Source organism: Mastigoproctus giganteus, chromosome 5 (genome assembly GCF_048544385.1).
Source record: "Mastigoproctus giganteus isolate SK-2022 chromosome 5, ASM4854438v1, whole genome shotgun sequence".
NCBI lineage: Eukaryota > Metazoa > Arthropoda > Arachnida > Uropygi > Thelyphonidae > Mastigoproctus > Mastigoproctus giganteus.
Window position 1 is genome coordinate 172,965,056 of NC_143579.1, and position 14,763 is coordinate 172,979,818.

The 14,763-nt window shown below is 36.9% G+C and overlaps 1 protein-coding gene across 1 annotated transcript in view; it reads left to right on the plus strand.

Annotated features, from left to right (window-relative positions):
- Nucleotides 1-14,763, plus strand: part of mEFTu1 (mitochondrial translation elongation factor Tu 1) — a 167,394-nt gene that overhangs the window by 136,224 nt on the left and 16,407 nt on the right. The gene's annotated exons all lie outside the window — the stretch shown is intronic.

Sequence of the window (14,763 nt, forward strand, 5' to 3'; positions counted from 1 at the left end):
CTCTTGCACTGCAAAAAGACAAATTTTGTTTTGTTATGTCAGGGATGTCAATTTTTTTTTTTTTTTTTTGTTTGTTTGTGTAGAAATTGCGTAAATGAGGGTAAACACAAAAGAGTTGTACTTTCAATTGAACAAAAACTAGAAATTATTCAAAATTTTGAAAACAGGGCATCCATTAAATCTTTAATGAACCATTATAATGTTGGTGACCAAACCATATGCAACATCATAAAAAATAAAGGGAAGCTATTAGATTTTGCGGACACATCTGATAGCGTTAAAGGCATGTCTATCAGAAAAATGATGAAACAGTCTACATACCACGACATCGACAAGGCAGTGGTGTTGTTGTAGTTTAGCTAACAAACAGCAGAAGAGACGAGGCAAAATATATATATTTTTTGACAAATTAAAATTGCAGGGTGATTTTACTGCATCTTCTCTGGGTGGTTGATGGGGTTTCATTATTGAAACCAATGAACTTGTGCCAGAGCAAATTTACAATGCCAATGAAACAGGATTGTATTGGAAATGTCTAACTATTGACTGACATTTTGGAAAAACCTGACTGTATTGGATTCAATTTACGAAATTTCAGCAGCATGGAAATCAATAAAATGCATAACCTTAAAGAGGTCTTGGCATAAGATTTTACTGGTAAACTATTAAGGATTCCTAGGATTTGAAGAAAACTGTGAGGATCTGGTACCAGAAATGTTGCGAAATTTTCAACAAATTGGGGAACAGGGATGTTGATGAGCAATCAATTCATGATTGGCTTAATTCTGATGAAGATTTAGCTGGTCATGAAGTTTAAATGATGAAGAAATTTTATGTCATGTAACTATTGCTGCACCACCACTAAATAATGATGTGAACCTGAAGAAGAATTGATATTGTCACAAAAAATTTAGCCACAGTGTTGCTTTAAACCACGCAGAAGCACTTCTTGACTACCTGGAGCAGCTAAATGATAGTGTTCTGGTGGAAAAAATGGTTTTAAGAAATATTCAAAGCGCCAATCATCAAAAAGTTGCAAAAGGTCAAAAAACAAGTCTATACTTTTGTATTTTTCTAAGTGAATTGATTTTTGCTAATCTCTCCTATTTTTCTTAAAATTAAAATATAAAATATTATGTTAAAATCAAAACATGTTTTAAAGATATCAGTAGACTTTTTAAGTTAAAACAGAAGTTGTAAAAAATATTGTGAAAATTATTATGCACCCCCGTCAGCAGCCTTTGGCGGCCAATGCAAGCATACATCATTACCTATAGGCATGTTTTTATACTTGCACCGTATTGGAAATGTGAGTAGTGCTTGGTAAGTTTTTTCATGTTTTATCTATTGCCATATTTATTAGGTACGTTGCCGAACATTTTTCAATATTTTTGGATTAACCGAGAAATCAATTATCCTGGATTTTATTTTTACCATCTATCCTGGAAAATTGAGAGTCTACTGTATGTGTAAAGTGTCCATTGTCTTCACCATATCCATCTGCCCATCCGTGTGTAATACCTGTACTCCTAATGAATGGATTTTCACTTCTTCTTAGGATTTATTCTGTTATTACAACAGTTCTCCTCAACCTAACATCGAAAAGTCATTTCTTTATTCCTTTTTTTTTTTTTTTCCTTCTATCTTTCCAATCTCCATCCACCAGTCCTCTTCTATTTTATGGCTGCTGTATTTCTTTCTTGGTCTTCCTCTCTTTTTCCTTCTCCATGGCAATCTGTCTGTTCCTCTGGGCAATCTGTCGTCCTCCATTCTCTTCACATGGCCAAACCACCCTAATCTTTTCTACTGTAATGTATTTTCACAAAATTTTATATTTGACTCATTTAGAAAAATTTGTTGAGCAACCCCAAATTTTATTAAAATTGGACAGCTATTTCCCCCTCCCCCCATACGTACCACATAGGCCATTATATACCATATATTTTAACCGAAGCACTGGAGGATATTGTTTGCTATTGTGCACTGATCGGGGGAATGAATGAGCAATATGGTGGAACAAAATGCTCTTGATTTGTGCATGAAAGTTGTTGCTTTTTTTTTATATATATAAATGTATTATTACTATTTGTTAATGCCCCTGAAATATACACTGCATGCATTAACTAACTTGTTTGATATTATGGTGTACTAACCAATGTGCCAAAAAATAAAGACAATCAATTTTTCTTGCTTTTTTTTTTTTTTTTTTTTTTTTTTTTAACACTTCACTTTTGACACGATTCAATTGTAAAATTGGGCTGTATCACAAAGCCATTTGTATAAGATCTAAGTTCTGTCTGTGAAATACATGATGCACATTTCTTGCCTGTCTTGTGCCCTTGTTTACATTTACACCACTTGTTTCTAAAATTTGTGTTTGTTAAATTGCATTCTGCAACGTGATTTTTGAAAACAAATTTGTTTCCATGATTTTTGGAAATGAAAATTTATGTGACTTTATTTTACATTGCTTGCTTTACAGATGAAGAATTTCATAACTGTAGTAGCCAACTCTCCAGGCTTACGATGGAAAATTTGTGTTCTTGACTCAGTTTGAATCCCTTCTCAGTCTTGCAGAAGGGGTTCAAATTGAGTCAAACAGTTCTTCTGTCTATTCTTTTCACAAAAATTTCAGTTTTAATTAAAGTAAAATTCTAGTAAAAGTACATTAAAATTGGAATTTTTTAAAAATTCTGCAGATTTATTTTTATTTTCATTAACAAATGTGGCTGTAATAAACACCTAAGCATGTCTTGCTGTTATTTGTTTGGTTAGTCATTAAAAAAAATTCCCTTTTGACATGATCCAATTGTAAAATTGGACTGTATCACAAAGCCATTTGTAAAAGATCTAAATTCTGTCAATGAAATACACAATGCACACATCTTGCTTGTTTTGTACTACTTGTTTACATTTACACCACTTGTTGTTTCTGAAATTTATATGTTTGTGAAGTTAGTTGCATACTGAAATATGATTTTTGAAAACAAATTTGTTTCCATGATTTATGGAAATAGATTTATGTCACTTTATTTTACATTGCTTGCTCTACAGATAAACAAGAATTTCATAACCGTAGCTATCAACTCTCCAGGCTTACAGTGGAGAATTTGGCTTTTTGACTCAATTTGAATCCCTTCTTAGTCTTCAATAATGGTAATTTTTTTGTGTCTATTCTTTTCACAAAAGTTTCATGCCCCAGGTGCCAAGCAAAGCTGGAGGCTAAGTGATCTTCTATGTGATTTCTACTGTGATTACTTTAGAGAGACAAATTTTCTTTTGAGTTTAGACATTTTCCTTCCGTTTTTTTCAATATATAATAAGAGTTTTCTTTCTTAGAGGAAGAAGTTTCCAGAAAAGAAAGTAACCTTTTTTTTTTTTTTTTTTTACTAACCTATATATCACTTGATGTCACTACTCATGGTGGTGCTGGACCTGGGTGAAAAGACATCACCCAAGACTAAAAGGATTACTTTAGAGAGACAAATTTTCTTTTGAGTTTAGACATTTTCCTTCGGTTTTTTTTTTTTTTTTTTTTTTTCAATATATAATAAGAGTTTTCTTTCTTAAAGGAAGAAGTTTCCAGAAAGGAAAGTAACCTTTTTTTTACTAACCTTCTATATATATCACTTGGTGTCACTACTCATGGTGGGGCTAGGCCTGGGTGAAAAGACATCACCCAAGACTAAAAGGAGTTTAAAAATGGACCAAACTAACAATAAAAGAATGGAGAAAGTTAACTCCAATATAGGTGATGAAACACAAGCCGAAAATTGTTTATTTTCATTCTTTTAACCTGGGAAAAATTAAAATAAACACTTCTAAAAGGCTAAAAGAATGAAAATAAACGCTTCTCAGCTTACTGTTCCTTCCTTCTTGGTGATACATTCCTTAACAACACGACCCATTGAGAAACTATACCCATTCTTATTTCAGAAGACTATAGAGTCCATGATAATCTCACCAAAAATGATAAAATGACTATGATCAGGTGATCTCTTAGTAGAAACCTTAAAGTCATCAGTCTGAGAAATTGCTTAAAACAAAGACCTTTGCAAGACTATCAATTGAAATTACCCCACATAGCTCCCTGAATACATCAGAAGGTGCTATTACAGAATGGGACCTTTTAATGGTGTCAGAGGAAGAGCTGCTACGTGAGCTAACAGATTAACAAGTAATACATGTTAGGAAGATAATGATGAAGAAAGATGACATTCTCACTCCAATGTGATCTGTTATTCTTACTTTTAACAATCCTTCTCTTCCTCCATTCAGTTAAAGCAGGATATTTAGACTGCAATATCCGCCCACATATACCGAATCCGATAAAGTGTTACAACTGTCAGCGATACGGACACTCTCAGGTGACATGTCAGAGTGATCCCATCTTTCCGCTCTGTGGATCAAAATAACACGATCAAGGAAGCTGCACCTCCACTTCACCACTTTGTCTAAACTGTCATGGAAATATGTGGAATTTGGAAAACTAATACAGAAATACAAGATAGAAAATAAAGTGTCTTATCTGGAAGCAAGGAAACAGATACTTGCAACCAAACCTTTACGCTCCTATGCTTCAGCAGTGAAATGACAGCAAACTATAACCACTCAATGGAAGTGACAGTACCTCCAAATCAAATGATAGACTGGAGTAAAATACTATTAATTACAAAAACAACTTCACATGAAACATCCAGTGCTAAACAGCAGGATATTTCTGTGCCTGGAAAGCAGGAAACAGAAATTAACATCTTCGAAAACAAGGCAGATAGCATCTAGTAAACAGTGCAATCAGAAATATACAAACATAGACGAAATGGATATGGATGAACAGGCAGAGAATGTACTAGAACTGCACCCTGAAGAAGATATTGATACACCCAATCCTATTTTTCTGAAGAAAGACATTCAAATATGATAAACAAAAAAACTCAAAAGTTCAGTCAGATCAACAAATAGTGTTGAGACTTAAATAATACAGCATATTATACAATGGAACTGTCGTTTTTAAGTGAAAAATCGGATGAAATAAAAGATATTATTCAGCAATATAAACCAGTCTGTATTTGCCTTCAGGAACCCATCTAACACCTCTATCTTCACCCACATTTCAGAATTATACACTTTTCCTGAGTGACAGATATGATAAAGCAACTGCCAAAGGAGGAGTGGCAATTTTGGTGAATACAAATATATATACCAGCTAAGCAAATAACATTAAAAACCAACTTAGAAGCATTAGCAGTGAGAATAGCCATTGGAATTTCTATCACAATCCTTTCAGTTCTATCACATCCCTTTATCTTCCTCTCTCCAGATCGGAATTAAACAATCTTACTATGCAGCTACAACCTCCCCATTGCCTCATAGGAAATATGAATTCGTATCATCATTTGTAGGGATCTTCTCACATAGACAGTAGAAGTAACTTGATCAAAACTTACTTAGAAGATCAACACCTGAATTTACTGAACACTTATATCAGTTTGGCTACAGATATCATAATAGACTTAATATGTTCTCCATCAATTTATCCCAATATAGAATGGTTTGTATTAAATGATCCTTACCACAGAACATACTATCAAAAAATGGTAATTTTCTGATAGTATGTTCCATATAGACACAATTGACTTACAAAGAAACCAGAACAGTATGGAATTTTAAAAAAGCTAATTGGAGTAAATATATGAAATTAATCAAGCTGGATAAGCAATTTATAGAAACCCTGCGAATAGATGATGCTGCTGACATGTATATCAATGACCAATGTTAGAAGCATCAAAAGCTACAATACCTCAAATGAGTAAGGCAAGGCAATCACAGTACAGCCGTTGGTGGAATGCAGAATATGCAATGACAAAAACAAAACAAAATTGTGAATGAAATGAATTCTGGAAATATCCAACTACAATCAATTTGATTGCATGTAAAAAAGCCAAGGCTGAAGTGAGGCAAATACAGAGAAAGGCAAAGAAAAATTCCTGGATCATGCTTGCTTCCACACTTACTAGGAATTAGAGTACTGGTTTCGTGTGGAAAAAATTTGATTTTGAGTAGAAGATATCTAAACGTACAATCTCCAATCTTCCATTGGAAAGGGCAGGACATTTCCACAACAGATGAGATATCAGAAATTCTGGCTGAATCCTTTGCTTCTACATCTGCTGTTACAAGCTATAGCACTGATTTTCAAAACTATAAAGAACAAGCTGAATGGAGTAAGTTGAATTTCTCTACCACTATATCTCATTCATATAATCTACCATTCCTAAAAGAGGAATTACTTATAACCATGACAAATTTGCCTAATAACACACCAGGTCCCAATGACATTTATTATACTATGATACAACACCCAAACTCTGATTCTCTGAATATCCTACTAGCCCTATATGATAGTTTTTCTGAACAATTTGTATCCATCCATATGGCGGCATGCAATTTTCCTTGCATTTCCAAACCCAGAAAAGATCCTATACATATAACCAGGGCTGTAGTGGAGGGTATATGCTGTATATCCTCTGGATTTTTTTAGGTCAATAGCATATACCTTCTGGTTTTTGAAGGACGTGTGCGTGGTATACTCCATATACCACCTGGAATTCAATTAGTAAGCACAGTATACTCTCTGCATTTGCAACATTCACAGTGTACCTTCTGCTAATTTTACAACTCAAACACTGCATATAACTATCGCTCTGTCTCATTGACCAGCTGCTTAGGAAAAATCCTTGAATGAATGGCGCATAACAGATTTATGTGGTTGCCAGAAAAAGGGTTTGTTTTATCACCCCACCAATTTGGATTCAGGAAGAATAGATCGATGCATGAGCTACATGTCAAAATGGAAACAAATATTAAACTCATTTGTAAGAAAGCAGCATATGGTGATGATAAATCTAGATCTTGAAAAGTCTTTTAACACAACGGGGAGATTTGGAATCCTATGAGATCTATTTCAGTTAGTATACAGAGGACAACTTCTCCAATTTATAGAGAAATTCCTTACTGCCAGTACATTTAGAGTACAATATAAAGGCTATCTATCTACAATACACATACAACAGGAAGGAGTCACCCAAGGCTCAGTATTAAGTGCAACCCTGTTTGCCCTTAGGGTGAACAATATCACAAAGGTTATACCATCTTCACTGGAAATCTAATGTACGCAGATGATCTTTCCATTTCATTTCAATCACAAAGCATGAACACGATTCAGCGACAGCTCCAGTTATCCATAAATAAAATAAAAAGCATGGACAAAAAATAACAGATACAGAATATCTAAAAAAAAAAAAAAATCTGCTGTTATACATTTCAGTAAAATCCGTGGTATTCACCCTGAACCAGCTTTATATTTAAATAACTTCTCTCTACCTGTTGTTCAAAATTTCTCCTTTTTAGCCTTAACATTAGATCGGAAACTAAACTTTCATGAACATATATTGAGACTTCAAACTGTTTGGTTTGGTTTTTTTTTTTTTTTTTAGGGGTATTAGCAACTAAGTCCATATTGCTCCGGGATATGCAGTGGTCATTCCCTGACCTTTCTGCATCCTCCGTATTTGGTGGTAACAGGCTCAAACCCCGGTCTAATCAAGAAGCATGTGCTACGCACTGCTGCTCCTTCCCGCCTGGCTACGGAGGCGCCGAGACTTCGAACTAGCTGCCTCTCAAAACTTAACATCTTGTGCACAGTATCTTCAATGCCGTGGGGAGCAACAGGTACACATTACTACAATTATATAAAACTTTGATTAGATCTTGATTGGATTATGGATCTTCTATATATATGCTTCAGCAGGAGAGAGCATGCTACAGCACCTAGACACTTCATAATAGTGCTCTCCGCATAGCAATAGGGAGCCTTTAGAACTTCACCAATTTACAGCTTATATGCAGATGCATCAGAACCTCTGCTGCATCTTCGTTGAGATTATCTACTTTGCATGTGTGCAGCAAAAATATACAGTCAACCGTCACATCCAAACTGGTCCATTATTATGATCTCCTGTTGACGATTAATTATGATTACAAAGTAAATGAAAATAAATCAGTAGGTTTATTTTCATTTGTAGTAGGACTGCATCTCAGCCACTTAGTTCAAGTTTGGGAAATACATTTCCATCATATTTCTACAGTAGATATAAATTCAGAACCCTTTGCCTGCTGACTCTGTCCATATCATATCTCACAAACTAGAAGAAAAAGGACATATTTTCAATCATTCTTCAGAAGCTTCATGGACTGCACAGGTTTGAACATAGAAACAATCATGAAATTTACAAGGATGGATCAAAATCAAACAACTCAGTAGGTGTAGCAGTAGTTTTTCCAGACTACACTACATCCATCTCCTTGCCTCACATTTGCAGTATTTTCACAGCAGAACTGTATGCTATTAAACTGGCACTGGATGGTATTATCGAGAACCAGCTTCTTCCTACCCTGATATATGAGGGGTTTCTGAAAAGTAAGGTAACACATTTTTTCTCTCTATGACGTTTAATAATACGAAGTTGAAATTACACACAAAAAAAAAGTGAATATGCACTCCTTCTCCACAAAGTCTTCAGTTTTATTGATGCACTTGTCCCAATGATGGATCAGTTTATCAATACCAGTACTGTTTTTTTTTTTTATGTAAACCCCAGACACGAGAGGTATTAGAACCTATAGTACTTAGTACAGTGCTTGGGTTGAAGGTTGAGAAGACGAAAGAAGATATTTGTTGACAATGCTATTGGACTTGAACTTTTGTAGATTATAATATTCAGGAAATATGTATGAAGGAAGGATGTTCCAGAAAACAGTTGAATGAATAAACAACGAAGATGAAAAGTTGGACAGTAAATGGATGTTGGCTGGTGGTGGCACGTGTTTGGACTGTTTTGAAAGAGAGAGCATGAATTATAGAAGCCAATTCAGAAGAACAGTGCCCATGGAAGTATCTGTAGAAGAGGCATGCAGCAGAAACAGTACGTCTATGAGAAAGCGAGTGGAGAGACTCTGTTAGAGATGAATCATTAATTAACCTAACTGCCCTCTTCTGAATGGAATCAAGAAGCCTGAGAGAGGTTTTGGATGTTCCCACAGGTTTTTGGATTGTTCCCACACCCCAGATGTGGGAACAATATTCCATGGTAGGGCGGATTTGAGATTTGTACAGAATGAACAGCTGTTTGGAAGAAAGGTTACGCTGAGAGAGCGAAAGAGAAAACTAAGTTTTTTAGATGCAGAGGAAACAATATTTGTAATGTGCTTGTGCCAAGAGAGATTAGAAGTCAGGGTAATCCCCAAAAAGAGAGATTTTTTGCCTAGAAATCAGTGTCACCAAAGATAAGCATAGAATCAGAAGAATCCTTTTTGCAAGATATAAGACAAGACTGAGTTTTAGAAGGATCGAAATCAACTAAGTTGTCATTGCCCCACTGGATAATTACCTGGAGATCGGCATTTAAGGAATTGGTAGCAGACTTTCAAGAAGTTGAAGCTGATTTAGCAGGGCAAAGTTTCTCAAAATGGAAAGTAGAATGCAATGTGCTATCATCGGCAAAACTATGGATAGGATTTCCAGTCAATGAAAGAAGGTCATTAATATACAAGAGGAAAACAGTGGAGGAAAGAACTGAGCCTTGTGGGACACCGGCATTAGTGGAGAAGTTAGAAGATAGAGCCATCTACCATCACTTTCAGTGAGAGATCAGAGAGAAAACTGGATAACCAATTACAAAAAACAGTTGGCAAACCATAAGATGGAAGCTTGTTTAGAATACCTTATGCCAAACATGTTCGAAAGCCTTTGAGATGTCGAGCAACTGCTTGTGTTTCACTGAACTTTTCCATTGAATTAGTCCATAAATGGGTAACACGCTTCTTGATTAGACCTGGGTTTGAGCCCATCACCACCAAATACGAAGGATGCGGAAAGGTCAAGGGAATGACCGCCGCATATTCCCGGAGAAATATGGCCTTAGTTGCTAATGCTCCTAAAAACAAAATAACAAACAAACAAACCATAAATGGGTAACATAATCCAGAATATCACCAGTGGATCGACACTGACGGAATCCATAGTGGCAATCGTTGATGAGACAGAAGGTTTCTAAGTAGTTTAAGAGTTGGCAGTTAATTGATTTCTCCATTACTTTAGAAAGAGTAGAAGTAAATGCAATGGGATGATAATTGGATGGGAGGGATTTGTCGCCCTTTTTAGGAACTGCTGGATATGAGCAAATTTCCAAGCAGAAGGAAAAACACCTTTGGAATAAGAAAGTGAAAAAGGCGGCAAAAAACAGGAGTAAGTTCAGGAGCACAGGTTTTCAGAACAAGTGGAAAAATACCATCGGGACCAGGAGCTTTCTTAGCATCAAAATTTGTTAAAATCCTTCTGACATCCTTTTGACTGAAGACTACAGGAAGCATTGAATGGAGCATGTTGGGAATGATTGGAGGTGTTTTACCATGATCATTAATACGTGAGTTGAAAGAAAAATGGGATGCTAACAGGTCAGCTTTATCCTTGGCTGAAGTGACAACAGAACCATCTAGTTTGGACAGAGATAGGAGCAGAGATGGGCAAAAGTTGCGGCCAATAGCTTTGGCAAGAGACCAGAATGCTCGGCTACCATTAGGGCAAGAAGCAAGTTCTCTACTCGGAGTCTGTTCAAACTCTAGTTTGGACTGATTAATAACTGCTTTAAAATTGTTGCAAGCTTTGGTGTAGGGAGAAAATGAAACTGAAGAATGAGAAACAAGCCAATTACGATAAGCAATGTTCTTCTCTTGAACATTCTTAGCACATTTATTGGAAAACCAAGGTTTTAGATAAAGGACAAGATTTTCAAGTGGAGTGTGGGATAAAGGATTCCATTCCTGCAAGAATAATTTCACTGACATGATCTAAGCAAACATTGACATCAGAAGTTTTGAAACAGTGATCCGACCAAGGAAACAAAGAAAAGAAATCTCACAGTTCATCTCATTTCGCATTCTTGTAATGCCAAACAGTAAGGTCGGGAATAGCTATGAGATAAAGGCTCCATTGGAGAAGAGAAAATCACCAAGTTGTGATCTGAGGTGCCTAAAGTACCTGTCACTTCGATCATGTACTTAGGATTGTTTGTGAGAAAAAGATCAATCACGTTGGCTGTATGGTTAGGATTGTCCGGTATTCCTGTAGGTAAATGAACAATCTGTACAGGGTTATCAGTAATTGCAAAAGCCTCAGCATCTCAACCAGCTGGGTCGGTGTGACTAGAAAACGGAAGCCAGCTGGAGTTGTGAACATTAAAATCACTAAGGAAAATTCCCTCACTGTTAGGAAAGTTGGACTGGAGAAAGTCAAGATGCAGAGAGAAGTCAAAGAGCTCCAAGTGATTAGTGGATTTGGAAGAATGGTAGAGACAATAGATGAATTTGACACAATGAGGTAGAGAGATTTTAAGCCAGAGAAGATTGAAAAAAGGAGATTCTAAATTACCAAGTCGCTGACAGGGATAATCAGAACAAACGTATGCATAAGTACCACCTTTCAGGTGAAAGGAATCATACAGCGAATAATTTGGCGAACTGAGACGAGCTGTAGTTGAATCAGCCGATAACAGATTCTATCAGAAAAAGTACATGGGCTTTGGCAGACTGCAAGTGGAAATGGACATCGTTGAGATTACAATTGAGACCACGTATATTTGTGAAATGTATTAGGAAGTGTTTTGGAGGTTTAGATCTTTTCACAGATAAGCTTACTCTATTAGTTTGACAATTCATGGTGAATTCAATAGTAAGAAAAGGTGTGTGTGGGGGGGGGGGGGGCATGCTGTATGAAGTAATGAAATTTTTGGATATGGCGTACACTTAGTAAGAATATACCCAGATCCTTGACATAACGTGGCCTCGACAATGTCCCCCCCACATACACTACTCGCCCTCCCTCCAGTCACTATCTGTCAGAGTAAAGGTAGCAAGATTATACACTAGCTGATCCGGAAGCCTCCTAGAGAGTTTCCAATAGGTTCGGTCCCATGTACTAACTAGTGGCCAGCTTACGAACTCCGTTTTAGAGCTGTACCCTTGAAATGTAAAAAGATTGGATCTCGCCACGATGTTCATCGTAACCTCAAAAGTCATCAGTCGTACTGCATGATGGAAGAGTTGGGAAAGGGTTGACCGGAACTTAGCTCTAGAGACTAAACATGAGTTCAACCATTTCAAGCCTCCAATAAGCAAAGTGGTGGTATTGCACCGGTGATGAGTGTCATTTACCACCTAGTACTGCCTGGTAACACAGGGGGTGGCATTCCTCCATGTGGTGAGGGCGCCACACCTCAACTCCTGCTTACGTTGGTTCACACCTGGGTGGTCACCCACAGTGCTTGTGCATGGTGGTTATACCCAGGATTACTAACAGTCCCACCATCGTGAAGGTGCAAGCAGAGGATTTGGCTGGCACTGACCATCCGGACTTCGCCAAAATTGGATCCACTTGACTTGTATGTCACCCGAATATCAGTTCCATCAGCGTTTTAGACTCCCAGGTAGCAAGTTCAGCTTGTCTGGCATATCTGAGAGAATATCTGTGACAACCTCAAGGACCAAGACTGAAGAAGTCCATGCTGACACACGGTAAACAACATCACACTGCCTGATGAACTTCCTCATCCATGGTGAAATGCTTTAGAGATGTGTTTTTTCAGAGGGCTGAACAAATGGAAGTCTGGGCTGTATGGGGGATGTGACAGGGTTTTCCAACAATTACAGCACAACCACTCACAAGTGGTGTGGGCAGTGTGTGTGTGTGGAGTTGCATTGTCGTGCAACAAAATCACGCCGCTTCTCGGGAGTACTGGTCGTTTGCATCGAATGTTGGCTTTCAATTTTTCCAATATTGCACAGTAAAGCTGTGCATTGATTGTTCCTCCCTTTGGCAAGAAATCCACCAACAGAGAGAGAATGCCTTGGCGATCCCAAAACACGTGGCCATGACTTTTTGGACACTGGGAACAGTTTTGAATTTTTTGCACACAGGAGATTGTGGATGTTTCCAGGTCATGGAATCTTGTTTGCCAGGGTTAAATGATGAACCCACATTTCGTCTGCTGTGACTATGCAAGCGAGAAAATCCTCTCCTTCGTTTCTGTATCACAGCAGGTTCTCCAGACACATCCCCACGTGTTTTGCTTTGTCCTCCTCTGACAATTGTCAGGGCACCCAGTAGCAACACACCTTTCAAAAGCTAAGGACGTCGTGAACAATTTTGTGAACAGTCTACTTACGCACATTCACTATTTGTGTAATTTCACTTGCCTGTTTTTTTAAGAACGATGCCCTTAATGTGCGAAATGTTGTCTTCTGTCTTCCTCGATGAACGCCTGCCCGCCTGATGTCTATCTTCAGTGTCAACACAGCCCACTTTAAATTCATTGCACCAAAAACACACCTGCTTCTTTGTCACCACCTTTTGTGAAGACCCTTTTGCTTGCAAAAGACGAATAACTTCACGAACACCTGTTTTGGACCACACACTCACAGTAGCTGCCATTTTACCACTGGCAGTCCTTTTGAACGTTATTAACAGGTCTATCTGTCCACCGCGTTCAGCTCATTCCCTTTCACTATTATTAAGGGAAAAAAATGTGTTACCTTACATTTTGGAAACCGCTCGTATACTGAAATAGTAACGCTACAGAATAGCAAATATTCCTCAAAGAACTTGAATCAACATCTCAAAAAATAAATTCGAGATTTCCAAAAAGCAAGAAGAACAAGTTTCTATCTGTTGGATCCCCAGCTATGTTGGAATACCAAGATATAATAACCATGCAGGCCATGCAGCAAAAAAAATCCAGATCTTTATACACATTGTAACCTTCAGTTCATACCTTATACAGATTATAGAGATGTCTTTCATGCCAGATATATTTCCATTTGGACACAACTTTGGAGAGAACAACTATGGATTGAACTATGCAGAATAAAAAAAAATCTGTTTAAGGCATTCTAGTTCACTGACAGATAGATGGGAAGAAGTTATATTGACAAGATGCATATTCGGCATACCTTCCTAGCACACACAAATATCTGTTTCTAGGAGAAGATCCTTTGTTCTGTCTTCCAGATACAACCCACATTGTGGGTTGTATCTGGAAGACAGAACAAAGCACATTAAGCACATTCTGATTGATTGTCCATCTTATTCAGCCACCCATACCACACCCTTCCAAACATTAGCAAACTTGCACGCTCCTCTTACTCTCATCCATATACTTGGTGACAAAGCAAGCCTAAGTGAACTTTTTATGTATATTAAATATCTTAGAATAATACATACACTTTGATATATCCATAATTCATTAAAATTAAATACAGTGACTCTTAACAGACACATCTTGGCCATAGTTGCCCTTGTCATGAAACCTACATAACAAAAATTTCAATTTTAATAAAAGTAAAATTTTAGTAAAAGTACATTAAAATTGGAATTTTTTAAAAATTCTGTTTATTACAGCCATATTTGTATGGCTGTAATAAACACCTGAGAATGGCTTGCTGTAGTCATTTGGTTAGTCAAAAAAAAAATTATTTTAGGCAAACTTTATTTAGCAGGTTTTTCAGGGGGAATGTGTTATGAATGTCAAAACAGACTAATAGATAATTAACTGATCAGTATTATACCCTTTACAGTAAACTGCTTTATACATATGGTAAAAAAAAAATTAATTTTCAATTGATTATGCAGGGGGGAAGAAAAAAAAAGCT